The sequence below is a fragment of the Pteropus medius genome, unplaced genomic scaffold, assembly GCF_902729225.1.
Source record: "Pteropus medius unplaced genomic scaffold, Ma_sr-lr_union100, whole genome shotgun sequence".
Classification (NCBI taxonomy): domain Eukaryota; kingdom Metazoa; phylum Chordata; class Mammalia; order Chiroptera; family Pteropodidae; genus Pteropus; species Pteropus medius.
This window is the reverse complement of record NW_024340696.1, coordinates 34,157,866-34,168,121: the sequence shown is the minus strand read 5'-3', so window position 1 is coordinate 34,168,121 and position 10,256 is coordinate 34,157,866. Positions and strand designations below refer to the sequence as shown.

Genomic DNA, 10,256 nt, shown 5'->3' with positions numbered 1-10,256 from the left:
CACTGCAAATGCTCCCAGATGCTGTATCCATTTCCCAGCTTCACTCCTAGAACTGGGAAGGAGATGAAAGATTGGTTGCAATCTACCTTGAGAAATATTATTCTCCTTCCCCTTTGGACCAAATGGCTCCTTGCAATGCAGCCCATAAAAGGTTAAAAAGCTAAGTTTTTATATAAAAATGTTTACGGTTCACGTCTTTCCATATAAACTTTTAAAGGGAGAAAAATCCACCAGCTTGACATGGAAGAGATGAGATTCTTCTTCAAACATTGGTTTGGAAGTCTTCCCAAAAGAAAGCTGTCTGATTAAATTGCCACAATCTTCAGTAGTAAAAGCACAATGCACTATATTTAAATGTAGCTATCAGATTTTTCTAATCATAGTATAAGAACCCTCAAAATCATCTTGCCAGGAATCTTCAGAAAAATACATACCTTTGTGATTTAGGATGGATCGCTCCATGGAGGCCTCCAGAAACTCCATAACTTCTCTTGATGGCAATGATAGGATTCCAACTGCTTTAATCTTCATGCCTGTATAAGCTTGTACTTTTTCAAATTGGGGGCCATGTTTCCGGTTTGGCATTGTTCTGGTTCCTTTGCCCTCACTGGGGTTATTATTGCCACTCTGAAAATTCAAGAAAGACTTAAACTGATGTAGCCAAGCTCTAGAAACATTTCCATATCGAAGTTATGAATTCTAAAAATAATGTTTTAGAATTATGTGCTTAGTATTCAAGAGCAAAAATTTAGAGCAACCTGAGAGAGACATAGAGAGAGAGAGAGAGAGTGTTTTAGGAGCAGGAGGATTTAACTTTAGGGAATAATAGTATTCGAAGCTTTGGTTACCTCTACCTGAAGGACAAAACAAGGAAATTAAACAAATTAGGAGTGAAGGAGACACTTATGTGCTCTTTGTGCCAATGGGATGACAAATCACTTCTGTTTCTTTAATACACAGTGAAGGCACCCCTTCTTTAAGACATTTTTATGGAATTAAACTATGGGCTCCTAGAGGTGAAGCTCATGTTTCACACCCAGAGAGCCTATGTTTCTGAATCCTAGCATCTAGTATAATCTGAGAACATAAAGTATGAAAAACATGATTGACGAATAAAAGGAATCAATGAATTAGTAACCATGTACTTACAAACTACTGTGACTATGATCTGCAAGGCCTTATTTAATAAAATCAGTTGATGACATTTGGCTTGAATGAACAGTTGCTTGGTTTTTTAAACTTACCATGCTATTTTTTCTTGATTGTTTTTGTTTTTCTGAGATTAATAATTTTGAAATGAATATTAATGTAAGTAAAATCATTGTTAGAACTTTAGATGATATTTAAGTGCACCACAGTTTTAATTAAAGTAAAATAATAAAGTAAAATAGATCTGGATTTTAAAGGTACTTATAATAGATTAAATTTTCCTAATCTCTCATCTAAGATATTCTTAAAACTCTATCCTCTAATATACTAATGGCATTGCAGAAAAATTTCTCAGAGGTACAAATCCTATTAAAAGGAAAATTGCAAAAATTTTAAAATTCAGTAGAAGAAAATAAAACTACTTTAGATATTTTCAAATCTTTTCAATTTTCTTGAAAATATTAACATTGTCTATTTATTATTAATAATGGACATATTAGTTTTTTCTTTCACTCCAGATCCCTGACAATTAGTATTCAGACTTGTCTAATTCCTTTTTCCCAACCTTTCTACCTTTTATGATCCTATAGATGAACCCAAGAATACCTGGACACAATATATACCCTAAGTAAAAACACAGCACAGTTCCTTGTTTTAAAAAAATGTAGTTCTGTTCATTGTAATTGTCTTCTCTCACTTGTATAAGTCCACATTTAAAAATTTTCAGGACTGTATTTGATGTTTTAAGGTCAAGAACTGAACTTTTCTATGTTGAATTACTGGTAAATTTTCTATGTTGAATTACTTGGCAACCAAGTAAAGTTTCTTTATAGACTGGACTCACAAGCTCTTGTTTACTGTTGATCCAGAATCCAGTTCTCAAAGCAAATGCCATATGCACAATAGTCCCGTTGTAGATTCAGAACCAAGTTCCATTTCAACTCCTACTAAACTCCTCCTCATCAGGCCCTGTTCTACAAACATCTGGTTTCAGTCGGCACTTTAGAGTTACCTCAGAATGTCTTTATCAGCTCGCTTGGGTCATAAGTTCTTGAGATACCCAGCTTTTTAGAACAAAATTATTTTCCTGCTTACTTTCTACTTAGCTCTGAGTGTGCATGGCAATGTCACAATTCCACGAATCTCATGCATAAGCTAAAATGCCAATAGGGGTTGCTCACTGATGGTGTAATTTTGAGAAATCATTTTCTAACTTTTTCCTATGTTTTCCAAAGAGCTTATGTTAGTTTGGTAATAGGAAGGACATTTTTGTTTGTTTAGAAAAAGCCAGAAGCAGTGCCAAGGGTAGATAACAAGATATTTTGTATAGAAGGAAAAGAATCTTTTTTTTTTTTTGGCTGCCAGTGAAATTTCTGATCTAATATTCTGGCAGACTATGAAACCACTTCAGAGAGAATTTAATTTCTTGCTAGAAATATAGAAACATCCTTTTTTTCTGCAAGGTGAAATGTTGGCCACCTCTTTTCTCACTCAGTTTCATTATAGTTTAGAAAATATTTCAAAATGTGTAAAAGGGGGAGGTAAATCAGCACACCAGAACAAACACATCAGGCCCTGACTCTGTTCTGTTTGGTGACCTCATGATTTAACACTTGAAATTGAATGCCCCTCCATGAACATTTAGGTCCCCACAGGCTCACTACACCTTTAGGTAACCTGCTTGGCATCTGAAGGCATTTAAATTTGACACTCTTGGGCTAGCATTTGATAAAAAAATGGCCTGAAAGATGATGTGACTAAGACATGTTAGGCAAAGCAACAGTGGTGCTAATTTCATCATCTGTTCTTCATTTCGTACATGGGAAAAACTAATTTCAGAAATAAGGAATTACAGCTAATTCAGTGTTCATGAACACATGCCTCTTATTTAACCTTATGATTTCCTCTCCTATATCTTCCTGTTTTTTAGTTAATTCTGTACACACTGCCTGGCTAATAGTCTTTTTTTTTTTTCTGGCTAATATTCTAAAGCCTAATTTTACTCACATATTTATTGCTTATTCATTCTTTTTTTTTTCATTCTTTACTGTGTGCCAGGCCCCTTTAGGTGCTAAGGAAGCAAAATGGATATGAAACTCACAGTCTCATATCCCCTATGGGATTGTGATAGTTGTTAGGAACTGTGTTCTGTGGAAATACAGAGAATGAAGATTATGACTATGCCTGGGGAAGTTTTCCAAAGGTGACAATTGAGCTGACTCTTGAAAGAGAAGTTGATGTTCAGCTGAAGATTAAGTCAGATAAAGGCATTCTAAGCTAAAAGAAGAGCAAATCCAAGGCATGGGTTCAAGAGAAGGCTTGGGAGATTCAAGGAGTCACAATTAGTTTGGTTTGACTGGAGTACCAAGGAGTAAGCAATGGGTAGTAAATTAATTTGCACTTTTCATTTGTTTAATAATTCATTTGAACAATTTTTTATGATTTCCTATATGCCAAACATTGAGGATACAACAGTAACTTATATAGTCACAGCATTTGTTGTAGAGATTACAGTCTAATGAGAAATGCAGAGAAGTAAAGAGGCAATAAAATAGAATGTAGTCAGTGTTATAATAAAGCAAATACTAGAGGTCAAGGAAACACAGAAGGATGTGCACAGGTAGACAAGAGTATGGTAGAATTTCTAATTTGCTACCCAGATCCCTAATAATAAATGAAGAACTTGTTTTTCCAGCATCTGAGAGTGCTGCCAGAAGACAATCAAACCATAGTGATGCCCAAGGTCATACTTCCTTCCAGGGACACCCTTCATCCAATGTTTGGTCAATGTGTTATATAAAGCTCTTGCCCCCTCGCTCCAACTTGGAGCCTTTCTAAAGGGCCATTGTAGCTACAGAACTCCCCATGGGTTGGGCTAAGAGGTCTTTGTTGATGCTGTAGCACAGCTCAACTTTTCCCTCTGCCCAATTCTGCCTGCTTCACCACCCTTCCACGAGTGGTAACCTAAAAGGAACTCTCTGATAAATGTTCTGAACATTACTCTGTTTCAGAGTTTTTCTGAACAGATTACAGTGTCCATGAATGTCATTCTAAGTAACTTGGATTTTGTGCTGTAATCAATTAGATCCAGGGAGGTCTTTTCACAGGGCAATAACTTGATTATATTAGTAAGTTGAAAGAGTACAAAACTGGAGGTAGAAAGATTAATTTGAAGGATGTTAAAACAGTCCAAGTGAGAAATGTTTAGAATCTGAATAGAGATAATAGTGAAGAGAGAAAAATGGATGTAAGAGGTATTATAAGCAATATTGGCAGGATTTGATGATTAAGTATAGAAGGCAGACAAGTGAAAATAATTTAGGTCTCCTAGATTTTTGGTTTGGGAGAAAGAACAAATCTTGGTGCCATTAATCAAAATGTAAAACACAGTCAAACAAGCAGGAACATTAGTGAATATGACAAGTTCACTCTTGGACCTGTTGAGTTTGAAGTAAATTCAATGCAATAAATGAAGATGATGCTTGGCAGATAGTTGAAAATATGCATTGAGAGATGCATATTTTAGTGCTAGATATATAGGTTTGGGAACTATTAGCATAGATGTAGTAGTTAAAAACATAGATGCACATGAACTCAGAGTATTGCTGTTCTTTTCTAAAATGGTTAGATCTCCATATTGCTCACCAAAGTAATTAACTCCTCCAACTGGCATTCAGACAAAACAATGATGGTTCAGCACTACGGACAGTGGCAGCATTGCTTGCATCACCTCCCCCCAAGTTCCAGCCCCCCATATTTTAGTTCTGTTAGATCAGGACTTCCTCATTATCTCTCCATGTCTAGCTTTCCTGCTTTGCCTCCTTCCACTCCCCTGGCCCATGTCATATACTTAAGTCAACTCTGTTGAAGTCATCTGGTTTAAGCTTTTCATTTTTTTTTTTTTTTTTTTTATCAGATAACAACCTGAGACCCAAAGAAGCAAAATAATTTGCTTAAAGCTATATACTTGGTTAGCAACAAAACTTGGGCCCAGATCTCCAGGATCATGGCTTAATGTTCTACAGTACAACGTGAGGTAGAGACGCCATTTTTCCAAGCAACAAGTTTCAAACTGACTAATAGTAATTTTTTTTAAAAAAAGGAAAGAAAAGGAAATAAAGAAAACAAACAATAGACATAAAATAAAATTAATAATAAATAAAAAATAACCTTTCACCTGATTCTTTTGATCTTAACTTGGCTTAGTCTTCTGCTCAGGGAAATTTTTAAAAAATTATTCGATAAATTATTATGTCCTCTCTTTTCTGAAATCCTTTATTAGCTATCCTAGATCTTTTCCCAATACATCATCTTTTTCCCCATACTATTCATTCTTATATCATATTCCTCTGACTTCTGAAAGATTTTTTGAGTGGATCTTCAAATTTATTGATTTGATTTTTGGCATTCTATAATTTTGCTCTTTGTTGCTTCCATTGCATTCTTAAAAAAACACTTTTTGCAATCCTATTCTTATTTCTAAATCATTCCTAATTAAATAGTTCCCATTTTAAATATACAATGTTATTTTTTAAAGTGACATCTTGATTGAGATAAAATTCACATGCCATAAAATTCACTCTTTAAAGCATACAATACAGTGTTTTTTAGCATATTCATAAAGTTGTGCAATCATCACCACTGTCTAGTTTCAGAATATTCTTATCATCCCCCAAAGAAACTACATGTGGCTATTAACAATCCTTCCCCTCACCCTCTGGTCCAGCCCCTGGCAACCACTAATCTGTTTTTATAAATTTGTCTATACTGAACATTTCATATAAACAGAATCACAAAGCATGCGGTCTTTTGTGTCTGGTTTCTTTCATTTAGCATGTTTTCAAGATTCATCAATGTCATAGCATGTATCAGTCCTCTATTTGTTTTTATTGCTAAATAATATTCCCATGTGTGTATGATTTTGTTTATCCGTTCATTAGTTGATGGTCGTTTGTGCAATTTACATTTTTTCACTATTATGAATAATGCTGGTATTAACATTTGTCTATGGAATATTGTGTAAACATGTTTTCACTTTTCTTGGGTATATTTCATTTCTCTTGTGTATATACCTAGGAGTGTATAATTGCTAAGTCATGTGATAACTCTATGTTTAACTTTTTAAGGCACTGCCAAACATTTTTCTAAAGTGACTGCACCATTTTACATTTCTATCAGCAATATATTAGCATTCTAGTTTCTCAACATCCTCATCAATACTTTTTATTGTCTGTCTTTTTTATTATACCCATCCTAATGGATATGAAGTGATATCTCATCATGATTTTATTCTCCTAATGACTAATAATGTTGAGCATCTTTACATATGCTTATTGTCATTTGTCTATCTTATTTGGATAAACATATATTTAGGTTATTTTAAAATTGATTGTCTTTTTATTGTTGAGTTGTAAGTTCTGAATAAGTCTCTTATCAGTTATGTGATTTGCAAATGTTTTTTCTCATTCTGTGGGTTGTCCCTTCACTTTCTCCAGGTTTCCTTTATTTATTTATTTATTTCACTTAAGACAGGAAATATTTTATTCAAAACTATCAGAGAAACAGACAGGTTGGGTCTATAACAAAATATCATGTTTAAAGCATAGGCCAGTAATTATATGTGAGAATATACACTGCTACATACAAATTAACTGATCAGATCAGAACTTTTCAATGTTTAAATCAGAATAAGCTTCCCTGTAAAAGCAGCACCTATGTGACATTTTAACTTTAGTATTCCTGTCCTTTAACAGAATCCACACCAACCTTCTCATAGTCCTTCTCAAGGGCAGCCATGACCCCATAGGTGTCAGAAAACTTTCCTCCTCCATGCCCTTCCCCACGTACCAATGAACAAAGGCACACTAGGCATATATCAGGTCAAACTTGTGGTCCAGGCAGGCCCAGGCCTCAGCAATAGCTGTGGTGTTGCTCAGCATGCACACAGCTCACTGTGCTTTAGCTAGGTCTCTACCAGGTACCACAGTGGGAGGCTGGTAATTAATGCCAACTTTGAAGCCAATGGAGCACTAATCCACAAACTGGGTGGTATGCTTGGTTTTGAAGGTGGCAATGGCGGCATTGACATCCTTGAGAACCACTGTACAACAGGAAGTGAGGCATGTATTTACCATGATGAGGGGCATGTTTCACTGTCTGGTTGGCTGGCTCAAAGCAGGCATTGATGATCTCTGCTACAGAAAGCTATTGTTCATGGTAAGCTTTCTCAGCAGAGATGACAGGGGCATATGTGGCCACAGGGAAGTGGATGCGGGAATAGGGCACCAGGTTGGTCTGTCAGATCAACATTCAGGGCTCCATCAAATCTGAGGGAAGCAGTGATGGAGGATACAATTTTATCTATCAACTTACTTAGTTTAGTATAGGTTGGGCTCTCAATGTCAAAGTTTCTATGACAGATGTAATAGATGGTCTCATTGTCAACCATTAAGGCACAATCAGAGTGCTCCAGGGTGGTGTGGGTGGTGAGGATGGAGTTGTAGGGCTCAACTACAGTTGTGGAAACTTGGGGTGCTGGGTAAATGGAGAACTCCAGCTTGAACTTCTTGCCGTAATCAAGAGAAACGTTCCATCAGCAGGGCGGTGAACCCAGAACCAGTTCCCCCACCAAACTAAGGAAAACCAAGAAGCCCTGAAGACCTGTGTACTGGTCAGCCAGTTTCTGAATTCAGTCCAAGACAAGATCAATGATCTCTTTGACAATGGTGTAGTGTCTACAAACATAGGTATTAGCAGCATCTCCTTGCCTGTGATGAGCTGCTAAGGGTGGTAGAGCTGGTGGTAGGTGCCAGTGCGAACTTCATCAATGATCATGGATTTCAGGTCCGCAGACACTGCCCTGGGCACATGCTTGCCAGTGCCTGTCTCACTGAAAGTGTTGAAGGAGTCATCTCTCCCGCCAATGGTCTTGTCACTTGGCATCTGGCCATTAGGCAGAATGCCATGTTCCAGGCAGTAGAGCTCGCAGCAGGCATTGCCGATCTGGACACCAGCTTGGCCAACGTGGATGGAGATGCACTCATACACGGTTGCTGCTTTGCAGCTGCTGAGCAGATGGCTGAGAGGAAAAGAAGTTGTTACCTCTTGTAGTGCAACTCTTAGGTGGTTGATGTAAGAGAACCTCTCCAGGTTTCTTTTAAAGCACAAAAGTTTTTAATTTTTATTAAGTCCAATTTATCTGTGCGTGTGTGTGTGTGTGTGTGTGTGTATGCGCGCATGCACACGTGCATGTGTGCTTTTGGTGTCAAAGAGACCATTGCCTAATCCAAGATCATAAATATTTATGCCTATGTTTTAAGAGTTTTATACTTTTAGCATGTAAAATTAGGCCTATGACATATTTTGTGTTTAATTTTGCATATGGTGTGTCTGTGGTGTAACATTCTTTTGAATCTAGTTGGTAACCCAGTATCTTTCCAATACTTGACATTATGAGATTTTTCCAAAGTTTTTTTTGTAGTGTTATTATTAACTGTTCCATGGGTGATATCATTTAAGTTTATTCCTCTGATTAATCTACTTTCATAGATTGAAAATGACTCTTTTAATCTATATTAATAAATGGTTCTTTGGCTTGTTCATTTTTATGATGGTGCTCATCTCCATTGATGAAATTCAGTTTTCAGAATTTTTGAGGATCCTCTTCAAACATTAGGTTCAGACAATGGCTGAAGGGAAAAATTAAATTTACCACGTCTACTTTAATAAATTGGATTTCAGCTGTCTGTTGGTATAAGGAAAGTTACAGCCAGATAAGGTAGAGAAAGGAACTTTACACTGTGCCACAGAATTCCTACTTGTTTTGTGTGACCCTACTTAGTATATGAAGGGTAAGGTGGGGTGTGTTGGGATATTGCCCCATGTGGACTCTAACATTTCCTGTACTTATTATAGGTGTTGGTAGGAGTAGTATTTGTCCCTCTTTGATTATATCTCACAATTGTCTCTAGACACAGAACACTTTAATAGAAATCTCTTAAAGTTTATAGCAAGTGCCAATTCATATTCCCCCCCATTTTTATATTTCTTTGGATATTCAATAGTAGTTAAAACATGTAAACTTAGACCAATGTCTTGAATCAGAACCCCCTTTTTAGCTTCTGATTTGGTTTTGTCCACTACTGATTATTCTTGGCTTCCATCTACCAACCCATATTAGTTCTGCTTCCTATTCTCCTCAACCTGTGTTTATGATTATTTTGTGTTTTTGCTGGTATTTCCCATACTTGTCCTGCCCAGCCAACCCACCACCACCACCACCACCAACCATGGTAACTGATTTATTTCTTGATGTTTTAGAACACTAAACTAGAATCAGAGGCCAGATTGTGCTTCTGCTGGAGCTCCCTAGTATTTCTATGTTGCCTCATCTTTATTCAGTTTTATAGTGAAGCCAAATTACACCTAAGTTAACCACGTCTTTGGAATGTAGAAGTGCCTAACATACACAGAAGCTTCTTAAAGATATCGATTACCTTATTCATCTTTTTATTGCCTGTAGCATTTAGCACCATGTATGTACATAGTATGTACTCAACAAATATTAAATAATTCACTTGAATAATTAAAAGATTAATATAGCAAATTCTTAGTAAATAAAAAACTTCCTCTTTATTTTAAACAGCTCGAAGATAGAGAGTTTTTCATCCTTATATTTATTTTGATGATGGATTTGAAATGGTACAAAGAGGTGTAAGTGCTTTTTACATAATACCTTCTTGGAGATAATTTAGAATAGAGAAATACTGTATTCTCTGTAAGTTTTAACAAAACGATTGATGGATCAGTGATGAAATTGTACTTCATTACATTAAATGAAATTAATACTTTTCTTATTAACCTTAATGTTTTACATATTCTCAATTCTGTTTTAAAAATGATTTAAAATGGCTGACATAAATATATATAGAATGACACTATTTAATGCAATAACAATAGTAAGTTATATATATATAAGGAATATATATATATACACATACAAAGAGAGAGAGAGAGAGAGAGAGAGAGAGAGAAATGCGTGTAAGAAAAAAGATGAAACCAAGAGAGAAGTTGGTAAACCAAATGTATACTACAATGTCACCTACGTG

General features: G+C 35.9%; 1 pseudogene; it reads right to left on the bottom strand.

Moving 5' to 3' along the window:
* Positions 1-6,816: 6,816 nt before the first annotated feature.
* Positions 6,817-8,106, bottom strand: LOC120609097 (tubulin alpha-1A chain-like; annotated as a pseudogene).
* Positions 8,107-10,256: the final 2,150 nt, after the last annotated feature.